Consider the following 12,097-nt stretch of genomic DNA (forward strand, 5'->3'; position numbering starts at 1 on the left):
CTTGTGTCAATACACAATAATATGAAAGAGTGGTGCCAATAGTCCAAACTTGTGTCAATACACAATAAATGAAAGACTGCCAATAGTCCAAACTTGTGTCAATACACAATAATATGAAAGACTGCCAATAGTCCAAACTTGTGTCAATACACAATAATATCAAAGACAGACAATAGTCCAAACCTGTGTCAATACACAATAATATGAAAGACTGCCAATAGTCCAAACTTGTGTCAATACACAATAATACGAAAGACTGCCAATAGTCCAAACTTGTGTCAATACACAATAATATAAAAGACTGCCAATAGTCCAAACTTGTGTCAATACACAATAATATGAAAGAGAGACAATAGTCCAAACTTGTGTCAATACACAATAATATGAAAGACAGACAATAGTCCAAACTTGTGTCAATACACAATAATATGAAAGACTGCCAATAGTCCAAACTTGTGTCAATACACAATAATATAAAAGACGGACAACAGTCCAAACCTGTGTCAATACACAATAATATGAAAGACTGCCAATAGTCTTAACTTGTGTCAATACACAATAATATGAAAGACAGACAATAGTCCAAACTTGTGTCAATACACAATAATATGAAAGACTGCCAATAGTCCAAACTTGTGTCAATACACAATAATATGAAAGACTGCCAATAGTCCAAACTTGTGTCAATACACAATAATATGAAAGACTGCCAATAGTCCAAACTTGTGTCAATACACAATAATATGAAAGACTGCCAATAGTCCAAACTTGTGTCAATCCACAATAATATGAAAGACTGCCAATAGTCCAAACTTGTGTCAATACACAATAATATGAAAGACTGCCAATAGTCCAAACTTGTGTCAATACACAATAATATGAAAGACTGTCAATAGTCCAAACTTGTGTCAATACACAATAATATGAAAGACTGCCAATAGTCCAAACTTGTGTCAATACACAATAATATGAAAGACTGCCAATAGTCAAAACTTGTGTCAATCCACAATAATATGAAAGACTGCCAATAGTCAAAACTTGTGTCAATCCACAATAATATGAAAGACTGCCAATAGTCCAAACTTGTGTCAATCCACAATAATATGAAAGACTGCCAATAGTCCAAACTTGTGTCAATACACAATAATATGAAAGACTGCCAATAGTCCAAACTTGTGTCAATACACAATAATATGAAAGAGTGGTGCCAATAGTCCAAACTTGTGTCAATACACAATAAATGAAAGACTGCCAATAGTCCAAACTTGTGTCAATACACAATAATATGAAAGACTGCCAATAGTCCAAACTTGTGTCAATACACAATAATATAAAAGACAGACAATAGTCCAAACCTGTGTCAATACACAATAATATGAAAGACTGCCAATAGTCCAAACTTGTGTCAATACACAATAATACGAAAGACTGCCAATAGTCCAAACTTGTGTCAATACACAATAATATAAAAGACTGCCAATAGTCCAAACTTGTGTCAATACACAATAATATGAAAGACAGACAATAGTCCAAACTTGTGTCAATACACAATAATATGAAAGACTGCCAATAGTCCAAACTTGTGTCAATACACAATAATATAAAAGACGGACAACAGTCCAAACCTGTGTCAATACACAATAATATGAAAGACTGCCAATAGTCCAAACTTGTGTCAATACACAATAATATAAAAGACAGACAATAGTCCAAACTTGTGTCAATACACAATAATATGAAAGACAGACAATAGTCCAAACATGTGTCAATACACAATAATATGAAAGACAGACAATAGTCCAAACATGTGTCAATACACAATAATATGAAAGACAGACAATAGTCCAAACTTGTGTCAATACACAATAATATAAAAGACTGACAATAGTCCAAACTTGTGTCAATACACAATAATATAAAAGGCTGACAATAGTTAAAAGTCAGCCAGTAGTCCAACAGACAGTAAATAGTCATAAGACCAACAATTGTGTGAAAGACTGCTGATAGTCCAATAGTCTGTCAATAGACAATAAATAGTCTAAAGGAAAGAAATTTGTTCAAAAGTCTGTTAATAGTCTGAAAGACTGCAAATAGTACAAAAGTCAGGCAATAGTCTAAAGACCAACAGTTAAGTCTGAAAGACTGACAATAGACAACAGTCTGAAGGACAGACAAGAGTCAAAAGTCTGTTGATAGACAATAGTCTGAAAAACTGACAATAGTCCAAAAGTCTGTTGATAGAAAATAGTCTGAAGGACAGACAATAGTTCAAAAGTTTGTTAATAGATCAAAAGACTACCAATAGTACAATAGTCAGGCAATAGTCTTAAGACCAACAATAGTCTGAAAGACAGACAATAATTCAAAAGTCAGGCAATAGTCTAAAGACCAACAATAGTCTAAAAGACTGACAATAGTTCAAAAGTCAGGCAATATAGTCTTAAGACCAACCCCTGCTTTGTTAGTAAACTAATTTTCTGATTAATGGCATGGGATACAATTAATCATCAGACTGCTTACAATTTAAAAATACCTGAATCAAAATTTGTTGTATCTCAAGTTATCCAACATGTTTAGTTTGATAGAAGTTTGATAGAAGTTTGATAGTTATGGCATATATTAAGTGTATACCAATAATCAAATTAATTTAATTAAATCTTTAAAAGGCAATACACATAACTACACCAGGGAGGTAATTAATAAAGACATGCACTTTATACAACAATGGCCTTACAGTTGACAAAACTTCTATGTTTGATGTAGGTATACGATTACACTTAACCCTTTGATGTAGTTCTAAACAAAGGCATATATTGGAGAACAACAGACATATATTTTGTGTTTTGTAGCTTTGTATATTAAACCTACCTGTCTTTAGGTATATCAGTAACTTGTATCGCTACCCCATTGACAGTGCTTGTAGATTAGAGAGACGATTGTGAACAAAATAACCTAACATGTATAATAATCCTAAAACTATTTGTTTTATTATACTTTGACATGGTTTAAACTTGTAATTTAGATATTATCCAGACACATAATTATTTTGATGATTGAAAATTATTTTTTGGTTAATTACGGATTTCGTTTCTAAACTACGATTGATCAAAGAAAAAGGTATTTTTATTTTAGTATTTTCCAGAAGAAGTAGAAAAAAATTACTGATAACCTTCTCTGATATCTAACAGTTATTTTAATTGGTGTTTTGGGAATTTTAAATTTTTAATCAAATTGCGTTAGAATTATCCTTTCTTACAAGTTTTTAATTGGACTAATTATTTAAAAATCTTGCTTGAAATCAGATTTTAAATCAGGTAGAGTAAAATGTACATTTTGTTTCATTATGATGTGTTATGCTTAGGTTAAAGACCCCTTTCCCTTGTTTTGTGTTATCTACGCTGCTGGTTATCATATCAGAGTCCACTTTAATAACATTTGAATAGGTGACACTATTTTTGGATGCTGAAGTGTGACATTCCTAATTTCTATTTAATCCTTAAATACATGCTTGCATTTAGGAAAAGACAATTGTTCTCCCAAATCTTGTCCTCAATTTTTTAAGTGTACGAGTGTTCAGAATGCTTGAAAGTCATAAACTTTGACAAATTATGATCAAATTAAATCCTTGTTAATTTCAAGAAAGTACACTTTTAAAACATTTGCACTTTAAAGTAAATACCATTTTCATATTAATTTGACTGCTTCAAGTATTCGTTCCATTATTTCAGTCTTAGCATATTAAACTCATTGAAATAGTTGCTTGTTACCATGGTGAAAAGTTTTTATCTTCATGTCACCCTAACAGTGATCTTAAAGAAAGACCTGTCATGGCGTTTGTGATAATTGTTTGTCACATATGACTTTTACAATCATGACAATAGCAATTTGTGTAGAAATTTTTGGCTTGGTGTTTAACTCGGATTAAGAAATGTTTTAATGAAAGGCCAATAAAGAGTTGGACATTGTAATTTAACAATGGAGATTTAGAACATATGAAATGCCGACTTGATGGTGTTTTAAATGAAGAGATGATGCCGTAGGAGTCCATGTAAATAGCTGTTTAGTAATACTAACTTGATTTAAAAGAAGATTTTGTTAGGAGAAAACAATATCATTAGAATATTTTGTATGTTTTTTTTTAAACTTTATTGCACATTAAATGTGACCACCAAATGATAATTATAACAAATAGTGTACTTTATTTGGTCATATATTACCATGACATACATAATAATCAACAGTTAGTTTTATGTTAGATTTCTCATTTGAATTGTTTTACATTTGTCATTTCCAGGACTTTTATAGCTGACTATGCTCATTATTGGTGGTATATGGACTTGTAGTTATTAACTTCTGTGTCATTTGTTCTTTATAGTGGAGAGTTGTTTCATTGGAAATCATACCACATCTTCTAAGTTTTATTTGATAATATTGCAGACTTGCTCCTTTTAATGACATAATTAAAACAAAAAAGTTGAAATGAAATCTGATTTTTACTTTATTGATTAAGTATTCTTGTTCCCAGTTGCAAGGACTCTATGGCTATCTAACATATATGTCATATAGCCTGAACCTCAATGTCACCCAGGTTATGTTTTCTGGACAAGATATCTGAGTTGCCTGCGGTGATACACCATAGGGCAATAATTTTATGTACAGTACTTGATTGATTTAAAGAAATGATGTTGCATATCCTTCTGCATACATTAATGTCATTTGTCTGTACCTGTAACCTCAATTTCATGCTACAGGAGCCGCATGCAATTTCATTCTTAAAGTCTTTTACTATGTACAAAGTAGTTCAACAGTATTTGGGATGTTGCTATTCATGCTCAAGTGATGATCTTGTATGTTTTCATTATGTATTTTAGAAATTATACAATTTGTGTAGGAGGGAAATTCTGTGTTTTGATTTTATAACATGTACAGATACATGTGAATAATTGATTGTTGTTAACTTAAATGATTAATTCATACCATAGTTATAAGTCTGTTTACAGAGATCGAATTCCACGGGAAAATGAGGTATTTTTGAAGGAATTTTGAGGGACAGAAATTTCGCTTTGCATCACACCACCTACAAACCATTTAATTCTAAGAGTTGTAGTTACATGCTGAGAGCAATGAATTCTCTCCACACTTGTCATGGGATTTACATGTAGCGTTTCCATTCTGACAGGATAAGGCTGCAAATTTATACATCCAGCACAGCCAAAGGGTTGCCCCAATTTATCACTGGTTTGAAGAAGACTCAATGGATGATCATATTTGCACATAGAAATGGTTTAACCCACATCACATGTTGTGCCTGTAGCAAGTTAGGCTTTCTAAACCATGCATTGTTGGTGGTTGTTTGTCTTTGTTTATCTAATTTTTGTAATTTCTGTCATTCTTTATGTATATTTTTTAAATGATTGCTGGATTATATTGGATATACAATGTACTGTGAAGGCATTCCAACAATTGGCCAATATACATGTACATATATCACAAAGCAATGATGCTGTTAGCTTTTCCTGAAGACTCTCTGAATAAATGTCTGACACACTATCTGTTAAATAAAAAATGTCAATGATATAAATACTGCATATGTACAATGTGTAGTCCCTACAATACATAAACATTTAACATTGTTGTTTCTTATCAAATGGATGGTTATTTTCTTTGTAAAACACATAAAAAATGGATAATAAGTACTGCACATCCACCAGGATAATTGACTCCATGGAAAAACAACCACACTAACAACCACATGCAACACATGGACCTGGAAGTCTTACTGGTACAAGCACAACATGTGTTGGGGTTATACCAGTTATATGTAGGCAGGAACCTGTGGTTATGAATTTTAATAAATGTTGGGAATTGCCAAGTATATATTTCTGATTATCAAAGTGTATATAGAATCATTATTGTATGCACTAGTTTTTTGATACATGTCTTTTGGGAAATTTGATGTGATAGAAAAATTATCATTGAAATAATTATATGTAAATATAAAATAGTAATAAATAACATTGGTGCATCTTATAATTTCAGTACAAAAATGGTGTAATCCAAGAAAGCTGATGTGAACATTAGAACCTAAGGTAATTAATTAAAAAAGATATATGCATTCACTTTATATAAACAAAATGTTTATTGTTTAGATTAAACTCTTTGCTTTAAATTAACTAATTCCTGAAGTAAAAAACCAGAAAAGAATGAAACTTCTTATTTTTTCAAAGAATAAGACAGTACTGACAAAAGATAGCTTTTGCCTTATAAAACTACAACAACACAGTATTATGATATAGTCATGCATTGCTGTAGTGTTTTGGAATACAATTTTAAGTTTTATATTTAGCTTGGAAGTGCACATGCTTTAAGAAGTGCCAGCTTCCCAATTTTGTAATCTGGCATCAAAAATGACTGCCACCATTTCTAGAAATGTCACAGCAACATCAGATTTGCCTTTGGTTCCTTAAAGATATAGGATGGGAGTACTACTAGTATGAGCCGTCCTTGTTTTGTTTTGGTTCATATGATCCCAAATGAAGCATTAATGGTAGAAAGGTTGATTTGGGTCTATATATATATACTATAGGCATGAAAAACCTTTAAAAGGTCTACTGCAACAACAAAGCTTATTCTCCAATTTTCTTCTTTTGTTATTTTTCATCAAACATGCAGAAAGAGGCACAAGATTTCCTGCAAATTTCAAAATATCTAAAATAACTTTGATTTTCCCCAAATTTGTAAACATCTGATTGCCCAAAATTATGATAACAAGAAAACAAACATGTCAAATTAACTAGTTAAAACTTTGGAACCTCATCAGATACCACCTGTACAATATTATATGTGTTGACAATACTACCTAGTTCAACATCTTATAACACCTTGTCCTGTTGTTCTCTTTCAACTTAACTTTCATGTTCTTCATTTTGGTTGACATTTATTTCTCTAAGAAACTCAGTTTAGTTATATTTGAAACTCACTTAATTTAAATCCTTTATGTTTGGTGTCTTTTTTAATGCCTTGTTGTTCAAACCTATAGCATGGACACACAGGTTTGTTTTTCTTATAATGCAGGATATTTTCTTACAGGATTAAGTTGAAAAGCACTGAAGTCAATTATACTTTAAATAATCCATTTCTGTAAAACAACAAATTAAATGATACATGCTTGTCAAAATTGTCAATATTTTAAGTCAGTGGCAGTTTAAACCACAATATTGACTCTCATGATTATGTTTGAACTAAGGATTGACTTAGACACTTCAGGTAGATCTGTGAAACATCTGTACTTGTGAGGTCAGTATACCATGTTGTCACTGTCTAAATTATGTAGAGGTGATTGTAACAATTGAGAAAGCCATAGGTCAGGGGATTGATGATATAAGATGTATATGGATATCTCATATTTATAATGCTTTACCGTAAAATAGAAAGGCCCTCCCCCCAAAATTAATTGAAATCAATCATTTTGTATTAATCATTTTATCTTGGTTTGAATTAAATTACTGCAATCAGGCTCAGTGGCAGATCCAAAAGGGGGTGTTGGGGTTCCCCTTTTTTTTTTTTTTTATGATCAATGTATTGGAACCTTCATCCTAGGTTTGAAACCCCCCTTTTAAATATCGCTGGATCCACCCCTGAGGCTAACACCCTCATGGGTGTATCTAATGCTTGGACCTGATATTTTCTCCTGATAGCACTTTGATCAATTAGATAAAAAGAAATGTCCTTTCTTTTGTCAATTTATTAAATGCTGGAAAAAGCTTACTTTACCTTGAATGAATGAAACAAAGATAATCAAGAAAGAAAAAAACTTAATATAAAAGAAAGAAAAGTTTTCAAACGAAAACTATCATGGGTATTTTTAATTGATTCATATGTCCTTAAATGTACCTGGTACTTGTGAGGAATTTGTTACTTACTGGACACACATATACTTTTATCTTGGTATATGACCACACTAAAGTAGATATAAATTAGCCCTATTAAGACCACTATATCATAAAGTCTTCTTTATTTTGATATTTTAATGGACTTTAAATGAACTTAGTTTTAAAATGAAAAATGTAATTTCTGTTGAAATAAGTGTCCTTGAACAAATTTAAACTACAGATAGAACATTTAAATATTTAATGTTAGTCTTTACAATTAAGTTCCCATTTTTGATGATCAACCATCTTAAACTCGATTTGGATGACTTCCTGTTCTTAACTAGAGTTATTGTATAACTTCATTCACGGTTTAACATCGTTTAAAAGTATCCTTGTCTTGGCTTTATAAAGGAAATCGTCAAATCTATTGACAGGAAAACTCTCGGTTTATTTACTTTGTTAATGGGAATATTGACGTTCATTATTGAATTAGACTGATCAGGTTTTGAGGATAAGTTTTTTGTTTGATTTTTTCGGTCTCCGTCGGAAGTCTTGCTTAACATTGAATAACTCTTTATTTACTTTTATTGAAATGGTACAATACAAAGACTTGTAATTATAACATTGAAAGAGGGTTTTTAGAATTGAACATACAGGCATTTGTAATTTGAGTACATATTTCATATAGGTGGTTTAAATTTGACATTTGGCTATAGATGCATTATTGTTGGTAAAATATGGAAATACAAGTAGAATCTGGTAATGATTGAACAATTTGATTCTTTGCATTTACTTTAATGTCTAAGCAAAAGTTTTTAAATTGACTAATGACACATAGGAATGTATGTTAAGTTGGCGGAAAACCCTGCGTAGAAAATTTCTCACCAGTTCTTGAAAATCTTCATTTTCATCTAGGAAATGCTGAAGGGACCGAGTTACTTCATACTGTTAAAATTTGAGCTATAGGCTCCTTTTCATACCCAAACAGAAGTTCTTCTGCCTTTTTGATTTAAAAGGAAACAATTTCTAAATGGATTCCATTATAGGAGTCTGAATTTTTGTTGAGCCTACAAGACATAGCGATCCTAGATTCGATCTGGTTAAATTTTTTTTAGACATCAAAAAGTTTGTCATTACGTGCATTGAATTTTATGTAGTTTAGAAGGAAGCTGGTTTATGACAAAAATACAGTATCCTGAGCAAAATTTTGAATTTCCTTACATTACTGCTAAAGGGACTAATTTTTGTCGAGCCTGCAACTTTTGTTGCAGAAAGCTCGACATAGGGATAGTGGGCGGCTACGGCGGCGGCGTTAGCTCACTTCTTAAAAGCTTTATATTTTAGAAGGTGGAAGACCTGGATGCTTCATACTTTGTATACAGATGCTTCATGTTCCGTCAGTCACATGTCCAATGTCCTTGACCTCATTTTCATGGTTCAGTGACCACTTGAAAAAAAAGTTCAAATTTTTTGTAATGTTGAATTCTCTCTTATTATAAGTAATAGGATAACTATATTTGATATGTGTGTACTTTGCAAGATCCTCGTGTCTGTCAGACAGTTTTTACTTGACCTCGACCTCATTTCATGGATCAGTGAACAAGGTTAAGTTTTGGTGGTCAAGTCTATATCTCAGATACTATAAGCAATAGGGCTAGTATATTCGGTGTATGGAAGGACTGTATTTTAAAGGTGTACATGTCCAACTGGCAGGTGTCATCTGACCTTGACCTCATTTTCATGGTTCAGTGGTTATAGTTAAATTTTTATGTTTTGGTCTGTTTTTCTCATACCATATGCAATAGGTCTACTATATTTGTTGTATGGAATGATTGTTAAGTGTACATGTCTAGCGGGCAGATGTCATGTGACCTTGACCTCATTTTCATGGTTCAGTGGTCAAAGTTAAGTTTTTGAGTTTTGGTCTTTTTATCTAATGCTATATGCCATAGGTCAACTATATTTGGTGTATGGAAATATTTTATGATCTTTATGTCAGTCGAGCAGGTTTTATTTAACCGTGACCTCATTTTCACAGTTCATTGCACAGTGTTAAGTTTTTGTGTTTTGGTCTATTTTTCTTAAACTATAAGTAATGTGTCAACTATATATGTTGTATAGAAGCATTGTTAGCTGTACCTGTCTGCCTGGCATGGTTCATCTGACCTGGACCTCTTTTTCAAGGTTCATTGGTCTTTGTTTAGTTATCTTGGTTAATTTTAAGTTTATGTGACAGTTGTAATAAAGCTTAGCTTTATACTTAGGACTATCAACATAATATCAATGATTAGTATAGAAGGCGAGACATTTCAGCGTGTGCACTCTTGTTCTACAGTTAACAAGTATATGCAGTTGGGGACGAATGTTTGTCACACATCAATTAATTTGTCAAACTTTCAACCAATTTTATGACACTTTGTATAAAAGTGAAAAGATGTAGTTTTATGCCTATGAGACAACTCTCCACCGGAAACCAAATCATAAAACGACAGAAAAGTTTACAACTATGGGTCACCATACAGCTTTCAACAATGAGCTAAACCCCTACTACTTAGCTATAAAAGGCTCCAAAATGACAAATGTTAAACAATTAAACAAGAAAACTAATGACCTGATTTATGTACAAAATGATGATTGAAAAACAAATATGTTACACAGCAACAAACGACAACCACTGAATTACAGGCTCCTGACTTGGGACAGGCACATACAAAATGTGGCAGGGTTAAACCTGTTTGTTGGCACCAAACCCTCCATCTATGTCTTACATCCTAACAGATATGCATTTTTAAAAGCCAGATATAGATTTTGTTGTACTAATGAATGTATTTTGGGGAATGAAAAAATCATCTGATCATAGAACTCTTTGAAATTACAGTGATTAGACAATTATCTACTTCAATTTTCATTTAACAATATGTTGAGGGGGGAGGGGAAGAAGTTATGTTATATATCTTTATTTATGAGAACAAAATGTTGCCTTATTTACATTTTAATATAGAAGTAATCTAATGAACAAGGAAAGACTTTAGCATTTTTAAATAAAGTTTTGAAGTAAGAAGAAATAAGTCATATTAATAACACAACAAAATCATTTTATTTGACTGTTGTACGACATCCTAATGTCAATCAAAGTGTGATCTTAATATAATATTGATTACCCTTCTATGGCCAGTAGGTATTATTATATAAAGTTTATGTACTTCTGTACACTAATATTACACTATATTTTTGTCAGATTTGATAAACTAGGAGAATTAATTTGTTCACCATTTGTGGAACAGTCAGCTCATGTTAGATGTGGGAGGTAATGTTACTGTTTTTATTCAACTTGCTGCTAGTCAGATGCTTATTAAGTGTCTATTGCTTCTTTGAAAGCTCTCAGAAAAAAATTAAGAATACTCCAAGTTGTAAATACGCTAGACTACAATTTTAACTGACTAGGATTGTCAGCTTTTCTACTGGAGGTTTGTTGTTTTCTCAGAGCACTTCAACTTCCTCCCTATATAAAAACTGACCTCCACCATATAGCACAAAAGTGCTCATACACATTCTGTCCTATAATCTTTTAAGCTCACCTTGGGCCATGTGAGCCCTTGCCATCACCCTCCTTCAGTTAGCTCTTCAGTCAGCTTTCATTATTGTTGTAAACTTTAAAAAAAAATGTAATATGTTGTATAAACTTAATATTTTTTTTGTCACACATTTCTCCAGTACTACCAAACAGATTTACTACTATTTTGATGATTGACAGTGATGACTTGTTATGTTTAAGTGCTGTTTAAGATCTGTCAGACACCTACTTCCTGTTTACTGATGGGAATGGGCTTAACAGCATGCACTATTTTTTTGCAGATCACTACAAGATGTGCCTGATGAATCAACACTGAAAAAAATATAACTTAGAGGGAGAAAAAAAATAGCATTCCCTTTTATATTATCAAAAGTTTTACATACAACTAGCATTAGCAACAATGTATTTTTTAACGGGTGTATACATTGTTCCCCTGTGGAAAGTTGTCTCATTGACAATCATACCACATTTTCTTTTTATATTAAAGCCTGTCTTTTCGTATGTGTTACACTATAAATGTCTTTTTGGTTATTTTTTGTGTCTGATTGGGTTGTTATGTTATTGACATATATATATCGTACATATCTTTTGATTCATATACATTTCTATTGCTAATAAACTGTTATATAGTGTTAGGATTATAGAATAAATC

At 31.9% G+C, this 12,097-nt stretch overlaps 1 protein-coding gene across 1 annotated transcript in view; it reads left to right on the plus strand.

The window, feature by feature from the left end:
* The first annotated feature begins 6,039 nt into the window (after positions 1–6,039).
* The window catches only part of LOC139512586 (zinc finger protein GLI4-like), a 95,468-nt gene continuing 89,410 nt past the window's right edge, over positions 6,040–12,097 (plus strand). The window contains exon 1 of the mRNA XM_071300309.1: positions 6,040–6,089. The gene's annotated coding sequence lies outside the window, so the exon portion shown is untranslated. The remainder of the gene's footprint in view (positions 6,090–12,097) is intronic.

The sequence above is a fragment of the Mytilus edulis genome, chromosome 2, assembly GCF_963676685.1.
Source record: "Mytilus edulis chromosome 2, xbMytEdul2.2, whole genome shotgun sequence".
Classification (NCBI taxonomy): Eukaryota; Metazoa; Mollusca; class Bivalvia; order Mytilida; family Mytilidae; genus Mytilus; species Mytilus edulis.